Raw genomic sequence first — 13,893 nt, 5'->3', positions numbered from 1 at the left:
TGCACATGGGTAGACTTCGCGTCCTTAAAATCCCCACAATGCTTTGCGCATGGACCAATTTCCCCAAATCTGTGGCGGAAGATGTAAGGCGGGGCCTCTCATATGACGCACACCTGCACACTTGCTAGCCTGTTCCACTCTTCGTTTTCCGAATAGCAGGAAGTATTCTTGCCTTGCTTCTGAAGCAAGATGCTCGGCTCGGCTGTGCTACCAAGCCAGCATCCTCGCGATTGAGAAACGGCCACTGATCATGCAAAAACACAATTATTGACTGACAAGATCACCACAACAACTCACACCATCAGCCGCTATGGCTATATTGATTAGACAGGGTGACAATAAATCTGGTTTAAATAAAATCATCTTGCAATCTTTAAGTCAAAGAGAGACTTAAAACCTTTTGGTGAATGCAATGTGTTTTCATAAACCACCATTCTTTGTTTGATATTCCAAAAATATAACACGTTTTTGTAAAAAGGGCATTTCTGCTTTTTTATCTTGATAAAGGGGGTCATTAAGTTGTGATCACTTAATAAAACATGCAAGTCTACAACAAGTATTGGCAGTCCCAGCTGCTCTCAGCTTCCATAGATAGTCCAGGTTAGTTTAGTTTCCTCCTAGGGAGAGAATGGTGTGAGTCAGTACATTATGCAGCCGGGTATTTACTGACTGAATCCTGTGCTAATGTCTTACACCACTTCATGCCAAAGGGTCTGATGGAAATATCTGCCGTGTGTGTGCGTACAGTGAAGATTTTACATAGCTATAAATTAGGAGAAAAAAAATTGCCATGGCAACTAAACTGTTCAACTATTTAATTGCTTGGTCCATACGCTGTGAGCTGCAAAAGAGTAAGCTCCTCATTAAAAAACTTAAAAACTTAATTTAATATGACCAATTAGAATTACTGCTGGATTATAAGAACAAAGTCAGGATCCTGGAGAAGTCAAACTTTAAATCAAAGAATTTAAAGATGTATTATTTTGTGGCACTAATTCTCTTCCGTACTGAGTAGACGTAAAGGTTTTTTATATAAACTTCCAATATATTCATTGGTATAATTGATGACTTTTATATTACAGAAGAGATTTAAAAAAAATATATAGCAGTGGCCAAAGCCACTGTGTCTATTTTATCTCTTTGTTGATTTTGTTGCTTTTTTTTCTTTCATTACTACATTTTAAGAGGGATAAAGTACAGTATAATAATCCAACAATGTATTATATTTGAACTGTGCAGTGAAGATGTTCTCTTATATGAAATACACAATGGTATAATGTTTTAGATTTAGAAGAGTAGATCAGTTGTTAGGGCGAGCTATCTCATTTTCTATCGCATATCCTGATTTTTATTAACTCTTTACAAATGATGTAACCACAATCTAGATTCTCACACATCGATTTTTTTTTGTCAACTGTACCATTTTGCACACGTCCTTTTCAGATAAAACTGAGACATATCAGTGCTGTAATCTTTCTTAACTTCTTTTCATTTCTGTAATGTCTTTCTCTTTTCTCTCATTCTTAATGTGACATCCTTTCTGTTATTTTCTAGAACTCAAACTTTGCTCTTTGAAAATTAACTGTTTGAATATTATAACACTAAATAAATATGAGAATTTGTGAACAGGCTAATCTACAGTATGATGTAAATAGAATTAATGGAATACTAGTGTATTTGAAAAGCACTACACGTATCAGGACTCTGATACAGCTGCACTGTAAGCCAGCCCGCTTCCTGTGCCACATTCTGTTTACAACTATTCCCAATAAGTGGTGTTGTTACATATCTCCTTTTTTGTATTTATAACACATTAGATAGGATCAACTCTCAGATGCATCACATACAGAAGGCAGCAGTCAGAGCCTCGACGGTCCCCCCCCCCCGTGTCCGTCAGAAACAGGACCACTCGTTGTCCTCACTATGCTGAATGTCTGACTCCTCAACTACTTTATACAGGCTCTGCAGTAGGTGTTGTGGTTCAAAACAAGGCTTCCTACCCAGTCATTGTATGTGCATGTACTATGGTTCTTCCACTAATCAATAACCATCAATAAAGTTTTGTTTTCTCAATATGTTCCAGGCTGTCTGCTCTTTTTTTGAGTGGAGACAGCCTCAAAGAAAGATTCACAAGCTAGCCAGATTGCATTAAGTATGAATGTGGTGTTAATACTGCGCAGTCAGTAACGTGCATTGAAGTCAATGCATGGAGAGGCATTGGCTATACTGAGAGCCAGAAATACAACATTTGAGTTAGCTTAAATGTACTATTTAACTGGGAGTTTGCACAATAACTAGTCTTTTGGTTAGGCGACTGTGTGATGTACACTACACACGCACATGCCTACAGGTAAATTATGGATTAGATTAAAATTGTATAGGCTATCAGTGTTGGAGGATGTACTCAGATATTTTACTTCAGTAAAAGTAGCAATACTACAGCAATACTACAGTGAAAAAATACATTTCACAGGTAAGGGAGGCGTGTGGCGCAGTGGATAGAGCCTTGGTGTTGGGATCAGGGGGTCACAGGTTCAAACCCCACTGCAGTCAGCATGTCGTTGTGTCCCTGGGCAAGACACTTCACCCCAAATTGCTCCTGTGGGGATTGCCCACAGTATTTAGTATGTAAGTCGCTTTGGATAAAAAGCGTTTAACATGTAATGTAATGGAAAATCCATCAATCAAATTTGTACTCAAGTAACAGTACAAAAGACAGGCATTACAAATTCCTTAAAACTTATGTTCATCACTTTAATGTTGGATCTAGTTAAGATAGGGTTTTCATTTAATTATTGTATTTACATTTAACCTATACAAATGCAACTGTTTCAACTGATTCAACACAGATGAAAATATATATTGACCTTAACTTGTAAATCAAGTCTATTGGCTTACCTCTCTGGACAAAGATGTATTTGATTTCCTTGTAGAAGTCCTTTTTTTTTGTTTTAAAAGTCTCTCCTTCTCAATAGAGATGATTTCCAGGGATAAAGGTGTTTTGCTGGAGCTGGCTAACGTGGAGGTGAGTAGATGTGATCGCTGCCTCCCCCGGGCTTTTTCCTCCCAGTTTCATGACAAGATTTTCATGCTAAGACCATCGGGGCAGCAGTAGTTCAGTCTGTAGGGACTTGGCTTCGTGACTGGAGGGTTACCGGTTCAAGTCCCAATCAGACCATACAAAAATAAAAGTGGGGACTGATAACTGGAGAGCTTTCAGTGCTCCTCCTGGGCACTGCTGAGGTGTCATTGAGCAAGGTAGCAAACCCTGAACTGCTCCCTGACGCCGGGCAGACTGGCAGCCTCATCGCTCTCGACACCTTTCTAAAATGCTTGTGCATGTGTGCACCTATGTGTATTTGTACTGTGTTTGTGTGTATTAAAAAATATAACACAATTTAAAATCAATAAAGGTTCATCTTAAACGTAATCTTTTACACATATGTGTAACAAGTTACCTGGAATATGAGAAGGGGGTATAGGCGGCGCGTGAGGCTCAGGTTTGGGAAGGCTAAATAACCTTTTTTACCTGACGCTGCCCGCCTCCAGCGTTTATCGTTTTTCCAACCCAGTTTAGATTTAACCACGCCTACTTCCGCATTACGCAAGCATCGATGTAGCTCTACGCGATAGCGTCATTGACGTCATCTTCGGCAGCCGGTGTAGCAACCATGCTTAACAAAAAAAAAGCTCCCATGGCCTGTACTACTAAGCAGGATTTGCGGTTAGCGAGGTAACTTCAGGGTTAACTCTGAGTTTTCTGTCCTACAACGCTGGTTCACTTTTTACCGGGGTAGATCTCCATGGTAACTTATGCTGTGATTCCAGATAAGAGATCAACTCAGTGAAAGCACCGCCTGCTGACCAATCAGAGCTCACCGCCTCCTGACCAATCAGAGCTCTGTGTGCGGAGTTTAAAGCTATCAAGTCATATTCAAGGATAAAGGAAATACAGTTTAAACTGCCGTATGCAGGGAAGACGCCGACGTGTCGCACTTATCATTCATATCACATCATCAATCATCATCGATCATATAATATCATAATATATTTCCTTATTTGAGTCAGCTTCTTGACCCGTATCTGGCCGTGCAACACTTACAGTGTCACATACTTTATGCAGAAGTATTATTTTAAGCAACACATTAAGTTGACGAAACACTCGAGTCAAATGTAATTAAAGTCAGATCCACTCGTGTCTTAGACGGGGCAGTGATATCATAAACCTGTTAATGTACGCATTCAAACTAGTGTTAATTTTGTTGACTAAAACTATGACGAAATATGTTCGTCAACGACCTTTTTTTCCATGACAAAAACGAGACGATGACGAGACGGCACCGACGGCAGTAAACAATAACTGTAACGAAATCATCATGCAATATCGTTGACGAAAAGTGACGAGACGAAAATGTAGTTTACTAAATAAAAACTATGCCAAAATCTCTCTTTACTTTCGTTGACGAAAAATGAGGAGACGAAATATTATCAAAGATAACGTTACATCTCTGATAGTCAGTTTTTCTCCCAGCAGTTCAATTTCCGGTGCTGCGGCTGGACAGCAGCTGTGTGTCTGTGCCGCACACAGACGGCGGTACATTTGAATTACACCGGGCACCGGCACAATATGAACTGTCAGGAAGACTCGGGTCTAACTCATGGTCTAACTAACCTTATTTAACAGAAAATAAAATGGCAACAACAGGGCTTGGGAGCAGGAGCGGGGGGTATTCGGTTAACGCCCCCCGTCAGCGCGAGTGAGTGATACATTGTGCACTCGACGGGTAATAATGGATTATGACGGAAATGTTACGATCCTGTCCGTCAAAATGACTGACAACGAAAAAGTCTAAAGCCACCACTGCTTGGGAGAAAGAAACAATGTGATATTTGGGCCCATTTTCGCTACAATGAGGCGGAGAAAAAAAGCGAATGCATAGTTTTATCAGAAGGGAAGCAATGTGGCCATAACACAGCTGGTAAAAACACCACAAACCTGACCAGATACTCTCTGCAAAGCTGCATTCTTAATCATTCAACCTGTGTTTTTCATCAAATAAGGACAAGATATAATCTTATTGTGAAATAAGTTTGACTAAAATGACAAATTATTGGTTTTGGCTAGACTAGTTTGACTGAAATGTTCAATATAATCTGATGACTAAAAAAGACTCAACAGTTTTCATTGACAAAAAGTAGACTAAAATAATTAGTTTTCTTTGACTAAAATAAGACTAAAATGCTCAGACGTTTAGTCGACTAAATCTTGACTAAAATAGTTACTGTTTTAGTCGATTAAAATAAGACTAAAATGCTCAGACTTTTAGTCGACTAAAACTTGACTAAATAAAAACAGGATGAAGGTGACTAAATATGACTAAAACTAAAAAGGAAATTTAACACAGGACTAAGACTAAAACTAAATAAAAAAATAGCTGACGAAATTAACACTAATTCAAACACTCTTTTTTTTTAACCAGCTGTTCTGTATTCACCATGCAGGTGAAACTATGTGGCTTGTATCCTGGATTAAGTGTTTAAGTCATGGATGTTTAAAGTTTAACTTCTTCATATTTGTCTAATATTATAGTTTACTTTTCATTAATTAAGTATGACGCTGTGCTGTCAGTACGCTTTTCCATGTTTGTGATTGGTCAAATGTTGCTAACCCCGCCCCTTTCACGTGAACGCGCTCTCAGCCGGACAGAGAAACCCTGGGTTGATTTACCGAGTTGATAACCAGCGTCGTAGGACAGGCGCGCCGGATTCATTTTAGAAGTGGGGGGGGCCAAAAAAGTGTGTGTGTATGGCCCAATCCCAAACACACTCCCCCTCCGTGACGGAGTGAACTCCGTGGAGTGACATGGGAGTGACACATGAGGCTCCCTCCTGTCAGATGGAGGGAGACAGCGGCAAACTTTGGGACAAACTCCCCTCTCTCCGGCAGAAACAGGAAATGCCGTAACTGTATGTAACAACGGTTTCAAATCAGCATCTCTTTGACAAAAAATGTAAATTAATAACTCAAATAAAACTCCAAACATCTTTAATTGTGTTACTTTTTTGTAAAGCTCTTTTAGTTTTAAACCTGATGTTTATAAGCTTCTTAGTTTTTGCAACAGTCTGTAAATATACACAACTTTATAATAAAATGCACACATTTACCTTTTTCTAGACTAAACACAGGTAGCCTATGATCCTAAGTTAAAAACATATGAGGTTATAATGAGGTTGTTAACATCGCAGTTTATCAGTGGGTTATTGATTCTGCGTCAGTCTTAGGACAGTCATACATTCCTATGAAGTCTTCATGGACAACATAATCAGCTGATACCCATCGTACAGTCAGAGACAACTGTTCATGGAGACTTGGGCACTTTTTCCAGTTATTAACTCCGGTATTAACAAAGCTATCATCTCCACATTTTGAGAAAGTTACAAGCCGTTTGACAGCAGCACATCTGCATATTTCACAGAAGGCCCGTTTAGTGGTTTTGCAAATAATTAACCACTCTCTGTTTTTGTACCATTCTGCGTTGAAGTACCTTTCTCTTTGCCCAGACGATCTAGCGGTCTCCTTTTTTTCGACAGTTATCTGTACAGCTTTACCCGCCTCAATGTCCCGACAACAAACCTCCATGCAGTCAGAACCAGCCTGTTTCGGTTCAACGACGGCGGTGGGGGTGGCGGCGGCGGCGGTTTTGACAGTCTCTGCGGCCGCAGAGCTGCTGCTTTTGGGTTTATCTGGCTTCGCTGGTTCTTCTATGATTGATGAAGGTCCAGGCTCCAGGCATGTAAGTTTAGATTGACTGTAGGCCTATTTAGTTTTCTTCTGCGCTGGTTCTTCTGACGTGTTTGCAAGTGTATCTATTCTTTCTATCTGGTTAACGGCTGACACACACAGAACAACGTAACAAATAAACTAAACAACGTAACAAATAAACAAATCTAAGCTTTTTTATTGGTTGTAATTTACATGGATACATTTGAATGGTGTGACAATGTCCTATTTGGTTGGGTTAAAATGTACATATTCTTCCTGTTATGTCTGCCTGCTTTATTTTACCTAATGCAAACCTGCTCCATCGAAATCAGTCGCATTGACGCGAAGACACATTTTGAGTTGTATACACTGTTGGAAAGAGGAGATTCCTAGCTTTCTAATGATATCAGGATTGTTTTTCCAAATATTAAGCAAAATATGTCACATTATATAATGACTGTTACAGAGTCATCATTTTGAGAAAAAGGCCTTAAAAGTTTCCTCTTCTCTGGAAGCGGAGCAAATGATCAAAGTAGTAACGGAGTGAAGTAAGAAGATATGATTCTACACTGTATTGAAGTAAACATATATTGTTTGAACGGGTTTTGATAATCACTTAGAAAAAGAATGTTATTCTCACTTTTAAATTCACTGACTTAGAGATTCTGTGTTTCACACACCAACATTGATCCTTATCACCACTAAGAGCCAGATGCTGTTTCTAAGTCGTTAAAGACATCGTAAAATAGGAAAAGATCCCCTGGAAAAGGTAGGGAGGGGAGATCGGGACGGAGATAAGAATTGACTTTTGACCTTAGGGGACTTTGGAATTTCAAGTCCTGGAGAGAACTATTGAACCCGGCCAGAAGCGAATCCAGCCAGTCAGGGCACTTGGGGGAGGTGGTCAGTTTAAACAGCTCCTCCCCAGGGGTTCTCTGATTCGCTTGGGAGAAAAGTGGGAAGGAAGAATCGACAAATCTCCGCCCCAAAGACAGATAGAAATACTGACGTTTGTGTGTGTAAAATTGCTTTTGGGTTTGGTGAGTGGTTGACTCCGTTGAACTGTGTCCGCATCGCACCATTGACAGAAGGCACTCTCTTCTCGTTCGATGGGTGGTTTGATCCCGATACATTTTAGCCGCATCGCATCACGAATCTAAAAGCCCGGGGTACCCGGAGTACTCTGTATAACTTGTATATGTGTTTGGTTTCCTACTAGAAGTAAACTCAGATAATTTGTTATAACTTTGATTCCGGTGTTTTCAATTCCTTTCTTAATTTAATGGAGATCCAGCCTCATCCAACGAACGGCGCGTAGCAGAAGTATTCTACTCCAACAAGTGGTGACTCCCGACGTTTGTGAGCTGATCTCTAGAAAGGAACACCGATAGCCGGGGGACAGAATCCAGTCCAGGGGGAGGACACAGAGATACTGGTGACAACTAAGACCATGGCAATATACAAAAGGTGAGCAGACACCTGTTTTGATTATCAAAAATCTGTGATTGATTATACAAAAAAATTTTAGAGTTGTCAGCAGCGTTCTCAGTGTTTTTAGTCACGGTGGGAAATACAATACATATTCTAGTTAAATTAGATTATTAGTGCTTAGAGTCGGGTAGTTCAGTCCTTACCTAAGGCACAAAAGTGCTCATAAGAGGCGGGTATTCAGTCCCGTCCTATGACCCACTAACAACGAACGCTGTAACGCTGTAAAAGATGTATGGGGTAAATTCCCCGCAAGTCAAAATAACATTGATTAATGCGGTTAGCTTGCAGTGCGTCAATTAAAGACTGCAAAAGGTGTAAAAAAGGGTTGCATTCCCCGCAGATCATGATAAGATTGATTAATGCGGTTACCTTTCGTGGTGCTTTAAATGTATAAAATGTCTGTAATTGTTATATGGTGGGTGATAGAGGAGGAGAGAGACGCGACCTCCAACTAATTATTTGGAACGACCGTATCTCATCACAAAACTGTTGTGGGGATAATCAGGCTCATTAAACGTGACGATAAAGAGATTTTGTTGACTGAGTTTTTAACTCTTGACCTGAAGTCGCAATCACCGTGAGGAGATTGTAGAAGCCTACTTCTGGAAGTCACGCTATCTGTTGAAATAAACATCGCACAATAAAAATTTGCCTGAATGTGATATGATAAGGTATGAGAAGCTCTGTGTGATTTTTTTTTAAAGTCAAATCTGTGTAATACTTGAGAGACAGAGAGCAACGAGAAGGTGGTATAATGTCTGAGACCCTACCTCCACCCTAAGGAGATAAGGGCTCACAAATGCCACTTATGAGTATCCCATCTAATACTCCTAAAGGAAAACACATTGTTAGACCTGATATTCAGGGATAAGGAATGTTGGAAATAGTAATGGAAGATATTGAAAATCTTAAACTGGATCAACCAACCATGTTAGTGAACCCTGCTAATATGGAGCTAATACATGTAGAAAGAGTAGCAGCAGCTCTGGCAAAGACAATAGGTCCTAGCATGCAAGCACAGAGCGATAATATGATAAGGGCTATTAAACTGACCCTTTTTGGAAATGGGATTTTCCGTTACATAACGGAAGACTCAATTCAGGCCTTAAAGAACGCTTTACAAACAAGTCAGGGAGTGTTAAATGTGGAGCTATGTTGCTCAAAAGGAAGCTTACACTTTTGGGAAGAGATCTCCCTTTCTCTGTCCTGAGGTGCTGCAGGATCAAAGCAGCATACAGGGTCAAAGACAGGCGTGACCTCTGGAGAGGAAGAAAATCTAAATCTGAACAGACCACAGAGCCCATTAAAAGGTTTTATGGCCTCTACACTGAGAGGAAGATCTGGAGATTGTAAGGAACTCTCCCTAAATATCCACCCCCACACCATTGAGGGGAAGAGTGTTCCTTTCACCAATAAACAAATCATCTCTTAACCAAGTCAGATTTCAAAATAGCCATACCTCAAGTTGTTAAGAAAAGAGGGAGATTCAAAAAGTTATCGATAATTGCCCAGTATATTAAATAAATACAAACGGACACGTATCAATATAAGTCAGATAATATAGACGAGGTCAATCATGGAAGAAGGCTGACATTTAATGCCTGATATATAAGTAATAGTAATAATAAATATATAGCTGATATTAAATAACTGATGTATAAGGCTTGATATTTCTGAAAATGGGAACACCGTTAACGGCGTTCTATTTCAGTAAAAGGGGGAAAAGGATGGGATATACATCAGACAATATGTATGTGAGATTAATACGTTTTTAGGAGAAATTTATCAATTTAAAATACTAGTTATGGTATTTTTTGTTTTGTTTTATTTGTTGCTTTTAAGAGAAATTGATACAGTTAAAATAATCTAGCTTTGGTTATTTTTTGTTTTGTTAGTTTGTTCCTTTTTGTTTTATTTTTATTTTTGTTCTATTTTTTAATTTAATTTTTTATTTTTTATTTTTTATTTTTATTTTTTATTTTTTATTTTTGTTTATTATTTTCTGCATAGTCTCTTGTCCACACTCCAGTCTAGTTGGTGCCGCCAATAAACACTACAGAAGTAGAAAAGATGATTTCAAAACCATATTTCCAGCAACTTAAGGGCTTGGTATGAGACTTCTCCACACAGGCTGCTGACGTCAAAAGGGGGACCCGAGAAACACAAGGCCAACACAGCAGATTACGTCTGGTTGGAGGGGACCTCCCATGCCGTTCGCCTAGATGGAAAGGGAGACAACTGGTACCACTGGAGCCAGTGTGCGGTCGGGAAAAACACCTGCGAGGACCCTGGACGACATCAGGACAGAGTTGGCCCTCGTCGCGAGGACCCTGGACGACATCAGAACAGATCTGGCTCTCGTCAAGGCAGTCGACCCAGGAGGCGCCATCAGCGGGCCGGAGGAGGAGGATCGGGACATCTCTCCAGCATCGACCCGGAAGCCGCCATCAGCGGGCCGGGGGAGGACAATCAGGCCACATCTCTCTAGCAGGCACCCCAGAAGCCGCCGTCAGCGGGCTGGGGGGACGAAGATATGGCAAACCAAGACGGCACAGGGAACTCCATTTCCCGCTGAAACAGGTTGATATAGCCGGTGTGGAACTTTGTCTGAACAATCCATTTTTTTTTTGAGGAACTTTCAACTTTATTTTTATATCCCATAATGTAAGGGATTTGTATTTTTTTATTCTACAGAACTATGTGTTACCAAAAGAGGGAAAAGTATGATAATGTCTTTTCTGATTTCTGTGGCTACTTTTATTGCCATTTTGGTGACATGTGGTTGTTGTTGTGTGCCTTGTATCTGCTCATTGTGTGTTAAGACTCATCAGTTCCACCATTGAGGGAAGAGTAAAGATGACTCAGCTGACAAGGACTTTGCTTTTTAGACATATTTTATTCTCCTTCCACTGTCATAATAAGTTGTTGTTGTGGACTGTTCCTAAAGGTTTAAAGTGCTCTATATCCCAACTTCTGATGGGTTTATATAAATGTTGGGACAGACACAGTAAGAAGAAAATTGACAGTGGTAATGTTTCAAATGCTATATGTTGATCTCGTGAGGTGAGATCAAAAGAGGGATTGAAGTAAGAAGATATGATTCTACACTGTATTCAATGTCCTATTTGGTTGGGTTAAAATGTACATATTCTTCCTGTTATGTCTGCCTGCTTTATTTTACCTAATGCAAACCTGCTCCATCGAAATCAGTCGCATTGACGCGAAGACACATTTTGAGTTGTATACACTGTTGGAAAGAGGAGATTCCTAGCTTTCTAATGATATCAGGATTGTTTTTCCAAATATTAAGCAAAATATGTCACATTATATAATGACTGTTACAGAGTCATCATTTTGAGAAAAAGGCCTTAAAAGTTTCCTCTTCTCTGGAAGCGGAGCAAATGATCAAAGTAGTAACGGAGTGAAGTAAGAAGATATGATTCTACACTGTATTGAAGTAAACATATATTGTTTGAACGGGTTTTGATAATCACTTAGAAAAAGAATGTTATTCTCACTTTTAAATTCACTGACTTAGAGATTCTGTGTTTCACACACCAACATTGATCCTTATCACCACTAAGAGCCAGATGCTGTTTCTAAGTCGTTAAAGACATCGTAAAATAGGAAAAGATCCCCTGGAAAAGGTAGGGAGGGGAGATCGGGACGGAGATAAGAATTGACTTTTGACCTTAGGGGACTTTGGAATTTCAAGTCCTGGAGAGAACTATTGAACCCGGCCAGAAGCGAATCCAGCCAGTCAGGGCACTTGGGGGAGGTGGTCAGTTTAAACAGCTCCTCCCCAGGGGTTCTCTGATTCGCTTGGGAGAAAAGTGGGAAGGAAGAATCGACAAATCTCCGCCCCAAAGACAGATAGAAATACTGACGTTTGTGTGTGTAAAATTGCTTTTGGGTTTGGTGAGTGGTTGACTCCGTTGAACTGTGTCCGCATCGCACCATTGACAGAAGGCACTCTCTTCTCGTTCGATGGGTGGTTTGATCCCGATACATTTTAGCCGCATCGCATCACGAATCTAAAAGCCCGGGGTACCCGGAGTACTCTGTATAACTTGTATATGTGTTTGGTTTCCTACTAGAAGTAAACTCAGATAATTTGTTATAACTTTGATTCCGGTGTTTTCAATTCCTTTCTTAATTTAATAGAGATCCAGCCTCATCCAACGAACGGCGCGTAGCAGAAGTATTCTACTCCAACAGGAGGGAAGATATTTTCGTTTGGATTACTGGTCTGGGGGAAGCCCGCGCGTGTGTGTGTGTATACGTGTGTGTGTTTGTGTATTTTTTCGTTTGTGTGTGTATTGTGTTTGCTTCCCGGGGAAAACACTCACGAGAAACACCGGCTGTTGTTATGCCTGCTGTGACGTTAAGTTACTCCGTTCTCCGCTTGTAATTATGCCGTTACAAGCTTTTAAAGTTGTATTTATCATCTGAATTTGCTGAAACAAGTTTAATATTCTGAAAGCCAAGACTTTGTTTATTTGAAATCAGATACAAACAAACTGTAACGGACCCTGCCGTGTTATATATGATTACTATATGCCTTACATTCATAATTTCAGCAGAGGGAGGGGAAGCGGCGCTGTGGAACAGCAGAGTGGCGAGTGAGAGCTGTCATCTTCCCTTTACAAGCTTCAAAAATGCCTGTAGCTAATGAGATTGAATATAACAATAACAAATAACAAAATATACACAGCTAGATCAGAGGCCTGTACTACGAAGCCGGATTTTCGCTTAGCCGGCTGACTTCAGGGAAAACTCGGGCTTTCCGGTCCTACGACGCTGGTTCTCTTTTTAGCGGGCTAGATCTCCATGGTAACTTATGCTGAGCGGCTAACCTCCTCGGGAGGAGGTTCGGTTGCAGGCTAAGAGATCAACTCAGTGAAAGCACCGCCTGCTGACCAATCAGAGCTCCGTGTGCGGAGTTTAAAGCTATCTAGTCATATTACAGGATAGAGGAAATACAGAAAAACTGCCGTTGCAGGAAAGACGGCCCGCAAAAATCAACTGACTGTGTGAACGTGAAAATTAATAGAATATCCCCTCCCATCTTCAGAGCAATCTGACTATTATAACATTAGCGTTAAGAAAGCTTACTTAAATATCTGCCACAACATAAGTAACCGGATCAGAGTAACATTACGTACAGTCCGCGGCACTGTGAGTGCAGACGTCGATGTGTCCCATTATCATTCATAATCGCGTTTTAGATGCAACTTTAGAGTAGAGGGGAATTATTGAAACGGGATTTGTACAGTGTTCCGCGGCATCCGCCGCTGCGAAAATGTAGGGCAGGGCTCAAAAGTGGGGGGGCCAATGGCCCCCTGGCCCCCCCGCTTCCGGCGCCCTTGTCGTAGGACCATGTAGCGAGATCTCGTTTGTTAGGGTTAGATAACTCAAAGATATCCAGGGTCTGTTGAACTGGCTTCGTCGTACAGGCCACAGGTGGCTGCATAGCAGCACTAATAGAGTGGCGAAGTCACGCCCACCTACTTCCGGGTAATGGGACCTTATTTCGGAAAAATTATGTATTGAAGTCAATGGAGAGAGAAAACTTATCTTTCGATCCCGTTTGAATTGTGCCATGAATTACACATATGATGTTTGTCAATCTTAAAAAA

This window comes from Trematomus bernacchii, unplaced genomic scaffold (assembly GCF_902827165.1).
Source record: "Trematomus bernacchii unplaced genomic scaffold, fTreBer1.1, whole genome shotgun sequence".
Classification (NCBI taxonomy): Eukaryota; Metazoa; Chordata; class Actinopteri; order Perciformes; family Nototheniidae; genus Trematomus; species Trematomus bernacchii.
This window is presented reverse-complemented; position numbering follows the sequence as displayed.